General features: G+C 40.2%; 1 long non-coding RNA gene across 1 annotated transcript in view; it reads left to right on the top strand.

The window, feature by feature from the left end:
- The window catches only part of LOC120096620 (uncharacterized), a 32,086-nt gene extending 24,597 nt beyond the window's left edge, over positions 1 to 7,489 (top strand). The window contains exon 3 of the long non-coding RNA XR_005493286.2: positions 5,428 to 7,489. This is a non-coding gene — a long non-coding RNA (uncharacterized LOC120096620). The remainder of the gene's footprint in view (positions 1 to 5,427) is intronic.
- The last annotated feature ends 1,902 nt before the right edge of the window (positions 7,490 to 9,391 follow it).

A 9,391-nucleotide genomic window follows, 5' to 3' on the forward strand; every position in this document is an offset into this window, starting at 1 on the left:
GCTTCCTATAATTTTTGCAGTGTTTAAGGACTGCACTGAAGGAATGTGAAATCAAGATGATTGACATTGCTAAGCTTTCCTTTTTTTTCTCTCTCTTAATGCTGCACACATGGTCTTTTTAAAAAGAGCACTCCACACGCAAAACATAATTGCTCCCTGCTTCTGCAAAGGTTTGCCTTCAATAGAGTTGCATTTTCCTGATAGAACTGATTAAAATAAATTAAATGAACCACTCACTTATTCTTCCAGTTTGCAAACTTTGAAAATTTTAACAGGGCTTTCATACAGGCGTACACTGTGCAGCTCTACATATTATGGTGGAGTGCATCATAAGTACACAGTTGAAAACCTAGATAACAATGTTTTCAGTAAAGTGGGGTGTGGGAGGGATGATGCAATGTCTAGCTCACAGGCTATCAAACCTCTGCTGATTGACCATCAAGCCAGGTACCTTTTGATGCCTTTTCAAGTCTGCTGGTTCTTGCCAGCACGGTCAAGTCCTTCTCTAAGATGTCAGCTGCCTTGGGGAAAATGTTATTTTCTTTCCAAGGTTTTACATAACCATCCCATAAATGTTGATGACAGAGGAACACAATTTTTGGGCTGTGCTCCCATTCCTATGTTTTCTATAATTGTTATGTTGACTCCTTAAAAGCAACAATGTGTATATTGGTAGGTGTATATGTGCCTAGATGCGTGCATGCATACATTCTGGACCTTACATTGTTATATCATACTATTCGTTATACAGAATTCTGCTAGTATTATAACTGTATTACCATTGTGGAGTGCCTTCCTATTATATTATTAACTATGTTCTGTCTGTGTGCATTGCTAAGATGAGCTTGTTCCAACACTTTTTATGAGGCAGTCTCAACAGATCTTGCTTGTGGCTTATACCACTTATGAACACATATATTACTTAATCCATGTCACAGCACATAAAATACATCGGAGTTTATAGAAATGTTGCAGAATAATACCTGCTTGGCTTAATGTAACTTATTGAGTTTGAGGCAGTTACATTTTCTCTTTTAGGAATATCCAGGCATTGATCAACTGAATGACTGCAAAGTGACTATAAACCAAAGTGAGGAAAAAGAAGGAGAAAATGCCAAAGAGGACAGAGTGGCAGAAAAACAATAGAAAAAAAATCCACTCATTTTCGGTTTTCTTTCTAAATCAGACCATATCTCACCTTATGTGTTATCACTTGATATGATTAGCCTTAAATATGTGGTTGAATTTCTTCCCCTTATGAAAAATTTGGGGGATTTAAAGGCAAAGGAGGCAGTGAGGTTGTTAAACATTCTGATCAGGTTTCCTCCAGGGTCTTGCTGCTGGGAGAATATCTTATGGGTAAATTTCCACTCTCTCAGCAGGGTGTGTTTTGCATGAACTGAGTCCCAGGAGAAAATGTTATTCCACACAACAAAGCCCTGGCAGTGACTCATATTAACTGACCAGGAGGAGGGAAGAGGACACCGACCTGGGGGAGGGAGGACAGGACAGAATTTACTTTCTAAAAACCGACTGCAGCTCTCTGGGAAATGAAAATCCTCCCAGATCTCTGTGTTTCTCTGCCATGCTTTTCATATATATATATATATATATATATATATATATATATATATATATATAAAGTATTTTCCATGTGTCATAAAGATTTTCGGGGATGAAATGAAGATTCCCAGACAAGGGAAGAAAAACCAAGAGTCTTTCCCAGAGAAAAATCACAAAACAATTCTTTGTCACCTACTGCTGCTAGTTATAACACTTGTAATTGACAGGCTAGCTAATTTCATAAAGCCATTGTTGTCTCTCTACCAGAAATCAGACCCTAAAGTGTACTGATCTGAGATTGCTTACTTACGTCTGAATGTTTCAAACACCACAGAGCCTAAAAATGGATTCCTCTTGAATGTACTAAACCAACTTGAACGGCAAACGCCTTTCCTTTGCCAAAAGACTAGCAATTTACAGACCATAGCTGCCCCGATGTTTCCTATTGTTTCAAAACTTCTTGATGAAATGATATAGGTCTGCGATGTGATCCTTTTAATTATCTTTTTTATTATTCCAGCATGTACCAGGGTCCTAAACTTCCCCAGGATTTATTGATAAGGGCGTCTTCCACTTGTACTACCCTATTTCATTGCTGTTTTTATAATGGTTTCTAACTAATAAAATGTTATCTTATTCATTTTGTTTATACGTAATAAATCAGATGCCTTTCCCTTCTTTGCGAGGCAGACCTAGCTGAGAGAGACTGTCTCAATGTGTTAAATCCATGACGTCTTTTGCATACAAATAGAAATTAGTACAAGAGCATTTCATTAAGGAAAGTATTGCTGCTTCTGCCTGACCTAGGGAAAATTAATATTCTAAATACAAAATCACGTGACTCGGGTCTGTGTCTCTGCACCAACTGAAGCTATAAAAAGATGCCTGGAAAAAAAAAGGCTGGGTTTCTCCTTTATTCTAATACCAGTAATATTTCCTTGGTGAAGGAGACAGAACGGATGGAAAAAAATGGTTGGTGTGATTTTGCAGGCAGCTGTTAACCCCAGATGTTGTATTTATTCACCAAATATTTATTAAGCCCTAAGGACAGATGTGGGGTGGGGTTGTGCAAGAGACATGCCCCCACCCAAGAATTTGTATTTTTTTCCAAAGGAGAAATAGAAAACAAACATGATTATGTCAACAGATACCCACCTTTGAATTGTGAAGAAAATTGAGAGTATACAGCATTAGGTTTCATTCCTCTCTCTCTCTCTCTCTCTCTCTCTCTCTCTCTCTCTCTCTCTCTCTCTGTGTGTGTGTGTGTGTGTGTGTGTGTGTGTGTGTGTGTGTGCGTGCATGCTCATGTGTGAGTCTTTTGAAGATTGGCAGGGGGAAGGGGAAAAGAGATTAATGGAATATATTTATTCAAAAGCAAAAGCATGGGTGATTTGAAGGCAGGGATCCAGCAAGAGGGGAGGAGGGGACCAGAGGTGAGTTGGGGGATAATAAAGTGTAATGATCTAAATGTGTGAAAATGTTAAAGTGAAATCCATTAGCTTATATGTTAAAAAGAAATTTTAAAAATAGCCTCCCCAAATCTATCCTTCAGCTGCTCTGCCTGGTCTTGGGGACAAGGGCAGCTTGGAGAGGAGACTACTACAGCAGTTTCCAGGGCCCCGTAATAGAGATGCTGGGCAGCGCTGGGGAGCCGCAGCTCCATCCACTCTCAGCAGAGCGAGGGGGAATGCCTTAGAGCTGGTGGAAGGTGCTACCTTTCTTCCAGAATGTTGCAAAGCTTCGGGGTTAAGGGCAACTTGACCAAACACATGGAATTGAGAAGAATAGGTTAGAAGGAAAGGATAGTTAGTTTCAGGCTGTAAGGACAGGGATTTCCAGTGGCTGGGAATGAGGCAAGAAAAGTAGGTCGAAGGCACATGGAGCTGGGTACTGGGTGGATACTGGATGCTTTGCTATGGTAGTTTTTGTATTTTGGCTGAGCATTGGAAATATTGTAGGGATTTAAAAACTGAGGTTATAGTGTACGTAGTTAGTACATGGAGAGGATCTCCCTGCTGAATCCTTAACTTCAGTTAACCATGGTCAACTATGGTCCACAGATTTTAAATGTAAACTTTTAGAGTAAATAATCCCTAGCTCTTACATTGTACCTGTCTGAGCAACATGATGACATCCAGCCCACTCCTGCTTTGCCGTATGGGACATGAACTATCCCTTACTGTAAATGCCACTGACTTGTTAGCCCCTTGGTTGTTTTCATGGCTACCAGATCAAAGTTGCAGTGTTGCAGGATTTGCATAGAACTTCTAGTGTACTATTAGACTGACCCCATGTCACCATGTCTACACCACTAGGCTTACCTCACTATGCCACATAGGCACTGAGTCTTCACAACATCACCAGAATGGAGAAGTGTGGCAGGAGGACACTTACACACACACACACACACACACACACACACACACACACACACACACACACACAGAGAGAGAGAGAGAGAGAGAGAGAGAGAGAGAGAGAGAGAGAGAGAGCATGTTCATGTAGTTCTTATTACAAACCATTATCATATCTTTCTGTTGGTTATTACTGTTCTCTTATTGTGACTAATCTATAACATAAATTTGATCATAGACATGTAAATGGAGGTGGTAAACTATGTATTTAAGGGCTAGGACAAGGTGCAGTCTCAAGACTATTGAACCGCAACTTAGTTTTAGATACCCATCTCCAGACAGTCTGTAGCTCTAGGGGAAGTTGAGCCTCCTACTCTAGGGCTGGACCCCATTAAGCCTTATTCCCACTACCTCTTAACATGTCCCTATATCTAATCTGAAGCCTGTTGGTTCACAATTTCACCTCAGTTATAGATGGTAGATTAGAAGTGCATATATGAGTTACTCCTGCCATTTAGTAGCAAACGGGCGAGTAGGAAGGCAAGGTGGACTTGTGGAGGAAAGTTTTTCCATTCTTGGAAGAGCCTGTCCTCCACGGAAGTCAAAAGGTACAAATATGATGGCCTAGACTGATAGAGCTAGCTGTCCCATGCCCATCTGAGGCCAAAGGTCCTTCTCTACGTAGGGCACATTCTTCATAGGATTTGCTTTCCCGCTGTGGACCTCACCTGCATGTGCTTCTTGAGGGAAAAATACAAGGCTGATAATAGTCTTACCTCATAGATGACTTAGAAGCATGCGTGTCTCATATTAAAAGCTTAATGAATGTTAGATATTTCTATTCATCCATTTACGAAGATCTTATAAGGGACAATTATCCTACTAAGCATGAGAATATAGACTAAACTAGAAAGATCAAGTCTTCTCCTCGAGTCATTTGTAGAATGTGTCTTGTCCCTGGCTCTGACATGTATTTCTTTGTAGTTGGGTACTGGTACATGCTTTACTCATATTTATATCTGCCCCACAGTACCAGTAACATTGACTTATACATAGGAAGCACTCTCTGAGTGTCTGCTGTAAGGAGACACAAGCGCCAACAGCAATCATATATCCAGAGCCAAGACAGGGCAACAGTGCACACTGAGAAAAAGTACGGCTCAGTGGTTATGGAACTAGTGTGAGCTTCAAGATTTTCTTTGAATTCTGGCTCTTGTGTTTAGAAATTGTGTAACCCTAGCTGTGAAACCTTGAGTTACTCTTTCTTAGCCTTAATGAGATAATACCTACCACACTAGAAATGCTATGTAGAGAGAGTTCAAAGAGATAATGAAGATTATTTATATTATATATGATATATAATGCATTGCCTCAATGTATATAATACATAATATATTATATACCATATAATGCATTAGCTTAAAGAGATTAATAAGTTACAGGTACTTGTCATCGAGGCATCTCATTGACATGAAGTATTTATTTTGTATTCATTTGCATATTTTAACAGGAGTTCATCATCTGGACTGTTCAGCTCTTAAACACTTTCCTATTGGAACTGAAGCCAAAGAAGAGGACAGTTATTTTCTGTCTTTACTCGCTGACAGCAAGATCTTGGACCAAACTTTGAGTGTAATTATCTTTGAGTGGATTATGACAAATAATGCAAAGAGATAGGGATAAACAGACAAGATTCATGGTGTGGTATCTGATTGTAGTAAGATCAGGGTCTTTGTGGGTGCCACAGATCTGGGCTGTGATCGGACATCTTAATAACTTCTTTATTTTTTTTTAATTTTTATTGATCCTTTGTAAATTTCACATTATGCTCTCCAATCCCACTCATCCCTCCATATCTACCCTCTGCCCTCGCAACTTCTCCCTCAAAGAAAACAAACAGACAAACAAAGAATCTCACCGTGGAAGCTGCAGTGTGTCACTTTGTGTCACACAGTATACCCTTTTGCCCAAACAGCTTTTCTTGCAAATGCTCATTGCAGTGCGTCATTAGTCTGTTTGAGCCCTCTGGCTTCTGCTACATTATCAGTACTGGATCCTCACTGGGACTCTTTTGGGTATCCTGTTGTCCTCTGTTATGGAGATTCTGAAGCTTTGGTTCTGGAGGACCAGCCCCTTTATGTGCTATAGCAGTTCATTAATGAGGTAGATGTTGGGGTAGGACTTGATCTAGGCCTGGATGGCTGCTGAGTTGGTCAGCCTGACACCTCTCCAATGCTCACATTATTGGGACCAGCAATCCAGCACTGACCAGATGAGGTGCAGGGCCAGCTCTCTCAAGTGCTGCAGCTGGTGAGAAGCAGAGCCAGCTCTCTTGTTCTTACCTTTGGGGTCAGCTCCCATAATGCCCAGGCTCTTGAGCCTGGTTCTTCACTCATCAGATCCATTCCTTGACCATCCTATGCACTTACTTCCTACTTGATACTTAAGTCAATCAGTGTTGATTTCTATTGTTTGAAACTACCAACCCTGAGTAGAACAAAATAGGCTAGGAATTCAAATGTAGAGATTTGAACTTTATACTGTTATAGCATTGGTAGAATTATTAAAAAGTAAACTTGGAAACAAATCAATATGGAATCTTCGCTCTTATTCTTACTAAGCCATCAAAAGCCTGTTACCCAGCTGTGAAACTCACATTAAGGCAAAAAAAATATAAAAATAAAAATAAATAAATCAACCCTTATTTTATAGTCCTTGAGCTTGGCCAAAATTGAAACATGATGCTGCTTAGAAAATGTTATTTTCAATGTGTCAATTTGTCTCCTGGCTGTCTTCACTGTATATGGAACCCATGAAAACGTTGACTCTAAGTCAATGCCCAGAGCTAGTTCTTTACTTCTATAATGTGCCCCAGTCCTTTGTTTTATCTTGCTCATGCAATGCAGTACTTATGAGTGTCATTGTCTAAATCTCAGGAAAGTGTATCTTTTTGTGTCATCAACTTTTGTATGAGCTGTAGTTAGTACAAAGTTTTCTAATCTGGAAGTCAGTTTTAATACTGTTAGGAGACACCAAGAGTCTACCAGGACTTTTGTGCCATGGCTTCTGGGGTAGAATGGAGACTTCCATGATTTATTTCACATTGTAAAACAAGAACAAGGATAAGGTTTAAAAAACAGCAATGGATAAAAAGAAATTCGAAGGAGGGGCATTGGGAATTAGCCTAGTGATATCAAAGAACATTTATCAAGCATCTTGCTTCAGTCTCTAGATAGCTGTGCAGGGACTGTTACTGAAAATATTCAGAGGGAAGGATGCTGAAAGGCATGTGAAAGTCTATTATAGGACTGGCAGTGCTGGGTGACAGTATATATGCCTGTCAATTATTTGTCCTTGGATTAATCCTTTCAGCTTAGGGCCTTGGTATAGTTTGATAGAGACATTCTTTTCTAGATAAATATTTTCATTCCTCACTGGATCTTTGGAGAATGTAAGTTGAAGTTCCAGATAACACTGCTCTCTGCAATATAAATGGTTCTGTGAGGACAACAAGGTACCTTAAAGGCATTGATTGTAGATCCCAGACATACCTGGCTTCCAATCCCAGTGCCTTTACTCACTAGCATTTCTGAAATGTTGCAGACTTGTTTTATTTGCTTGCCCTTTTGTTGCTGGAATAAACACTTGGCAAAAATTTAGTGCCATCACTCATAGTTTCAGCCCATGATTGGTTTGCCCAGTTGTTCCTGACAAGAGGGCGGGACAGAGCACCACAGGGGCAGGGCATGTAGAAGAAAAGGAGTTGCTTGCACCATGGTAGCCTTGAAGCAGACAGAGTGTCAGAAGAAGATCTAGGATAAGAATATCTTTCTAGGGCATGCTATCAGTGACACTTTCATTACTGTAGCTCCACTGTCCACAGTTCTATTACCTCCCAATAATCAGTTAAAGTTTGATCCATCAATAGCTTAATTCATTGCTGTAGGTAGAGTCCTCATGATCATTTCCCCAAATTGTCACCTCTGCATACTGCTGCATTAGCGACCATACATATTCAATCCATGTATTTGGGGGACTGCATCATATACGAACTGCAATATCATCATAATTATCTCCACTGAGTTGTAAAGACTCATTCCTCTTACAAACATTGCTTGTATGCTTTTTATATGTCCAGTGAGTAAAACAGGACAAAACTTTGTTTTCTAGTTGGTTCAATGAGATGTTGTTTTGTTTTTACTTCCCTGGGATCATCTGGGGTATGTGTATAGATAAGCATCTAACAGTCGCTATCAAATCGGCGTTCATTCCTTTCCACCTTCTGGCCTCCAAGTGGATGTCTGACTCTGAGGTGGTCTGAGAGGGCAGAGCAAATGGGGTAGCCAAGAACTTCCTTAAGGACATATATTGAATCTGGTTAAGAGTATCCTATCTCATAGAAGCTTTGGGGAAGCAACCCTGGGGTTCTTTTGATGGCCTGAGCAGGCTTGGGTGTATTCATGAGTAGACACAGGGCAATGGTATTCTCTCCTTGAATGGCACATCTAGTCCAGGTCCTCTCCAGCAAGCCATTTGAACATGCATTTCTTTGTTTTTCCTACTTAATCTTTTCCCTTCTCACCATTCCGTGCCTCCACATACAGCAAGAGAATAAAACAATAAAAGCAAAAACCTTTTAGCTCTCAGAAAAATCTCTCTCCTCTCCTCCTCCTCCCTCATCTATTTGCGTGTGCGCGCGCGCGTGTGTGTGTGTGTGTGTGTGTGTGTGTGTGTGTGTGTGCTTGCAAATGGAGAAAATATTCTGAATTGCATATTCACATATTTGAGCAGGAAGGAGAATACTTGGAATAGAAATTAGAGATCAGGGCACTGCCTCCCACACTCACCAGCCTTTTATACATCTTCTTCCATTTTTATTCTGTAATTTTATGAAAGTCAAACTAACTGTTCATCTAGAAAATATAAGCTAGTCAGTAAGCAGATTCAGCTCGTGTTATAAGAATAAAGACCAAAATATAAGTTTAAAATGTCAGAGAATTACAGTGGACAATACCCAAAATCCAGAGGCATAAATATCAATGGGCATGGTTCTGGGATGGGTAGCAGACGAACACATGTGGATTAATCTCATTCCCCACTAAATTTAATTTTCTCCAGGTGTCTTATACTCTTGGAATAACAAAGAAAAGCTAGGGGAAGTTTTGGTTCTTTATCTTTCTTGTTTAGTTTATTTTTTTTTTGGTTTTGTGTGTGTGTGTGTGTGTGTGTGTGTGTGTGTGTGTATGCATGTGCACATATGTCTCTGTGTGTATGTCTCCCTCTGTATCTCTGTGGTGTGCATGCTTACACGCATGCACAGATGCATACATACCTCTGTGGGCAGGTGGAAGCCAGACGAGGATGTCAGGCATCCTGCTTTGTTACTGTCCACGTTACTCCTTTGAGACAGTGTCACTCAATGAACTTGGAACAAGGCTTTCAGCCTTCAAGCCTAGGGATCCTCTTTTCTTGCC

Source organism: Rattus norvegicus, chromosome 14, assembly GCF_036323735.1.
Source record: "Rattus norvegicus strain BN/NHsdMcwi chromosome 14, GRCr8, whole genome shotgun sequence".
In the NCBI taxonomy this organism is placed as follows: Eukaryota; Metazoa; Chordata; class Mammalia; order Rodentia; family Muridae; genus Rattus; species Rattus norvegicus.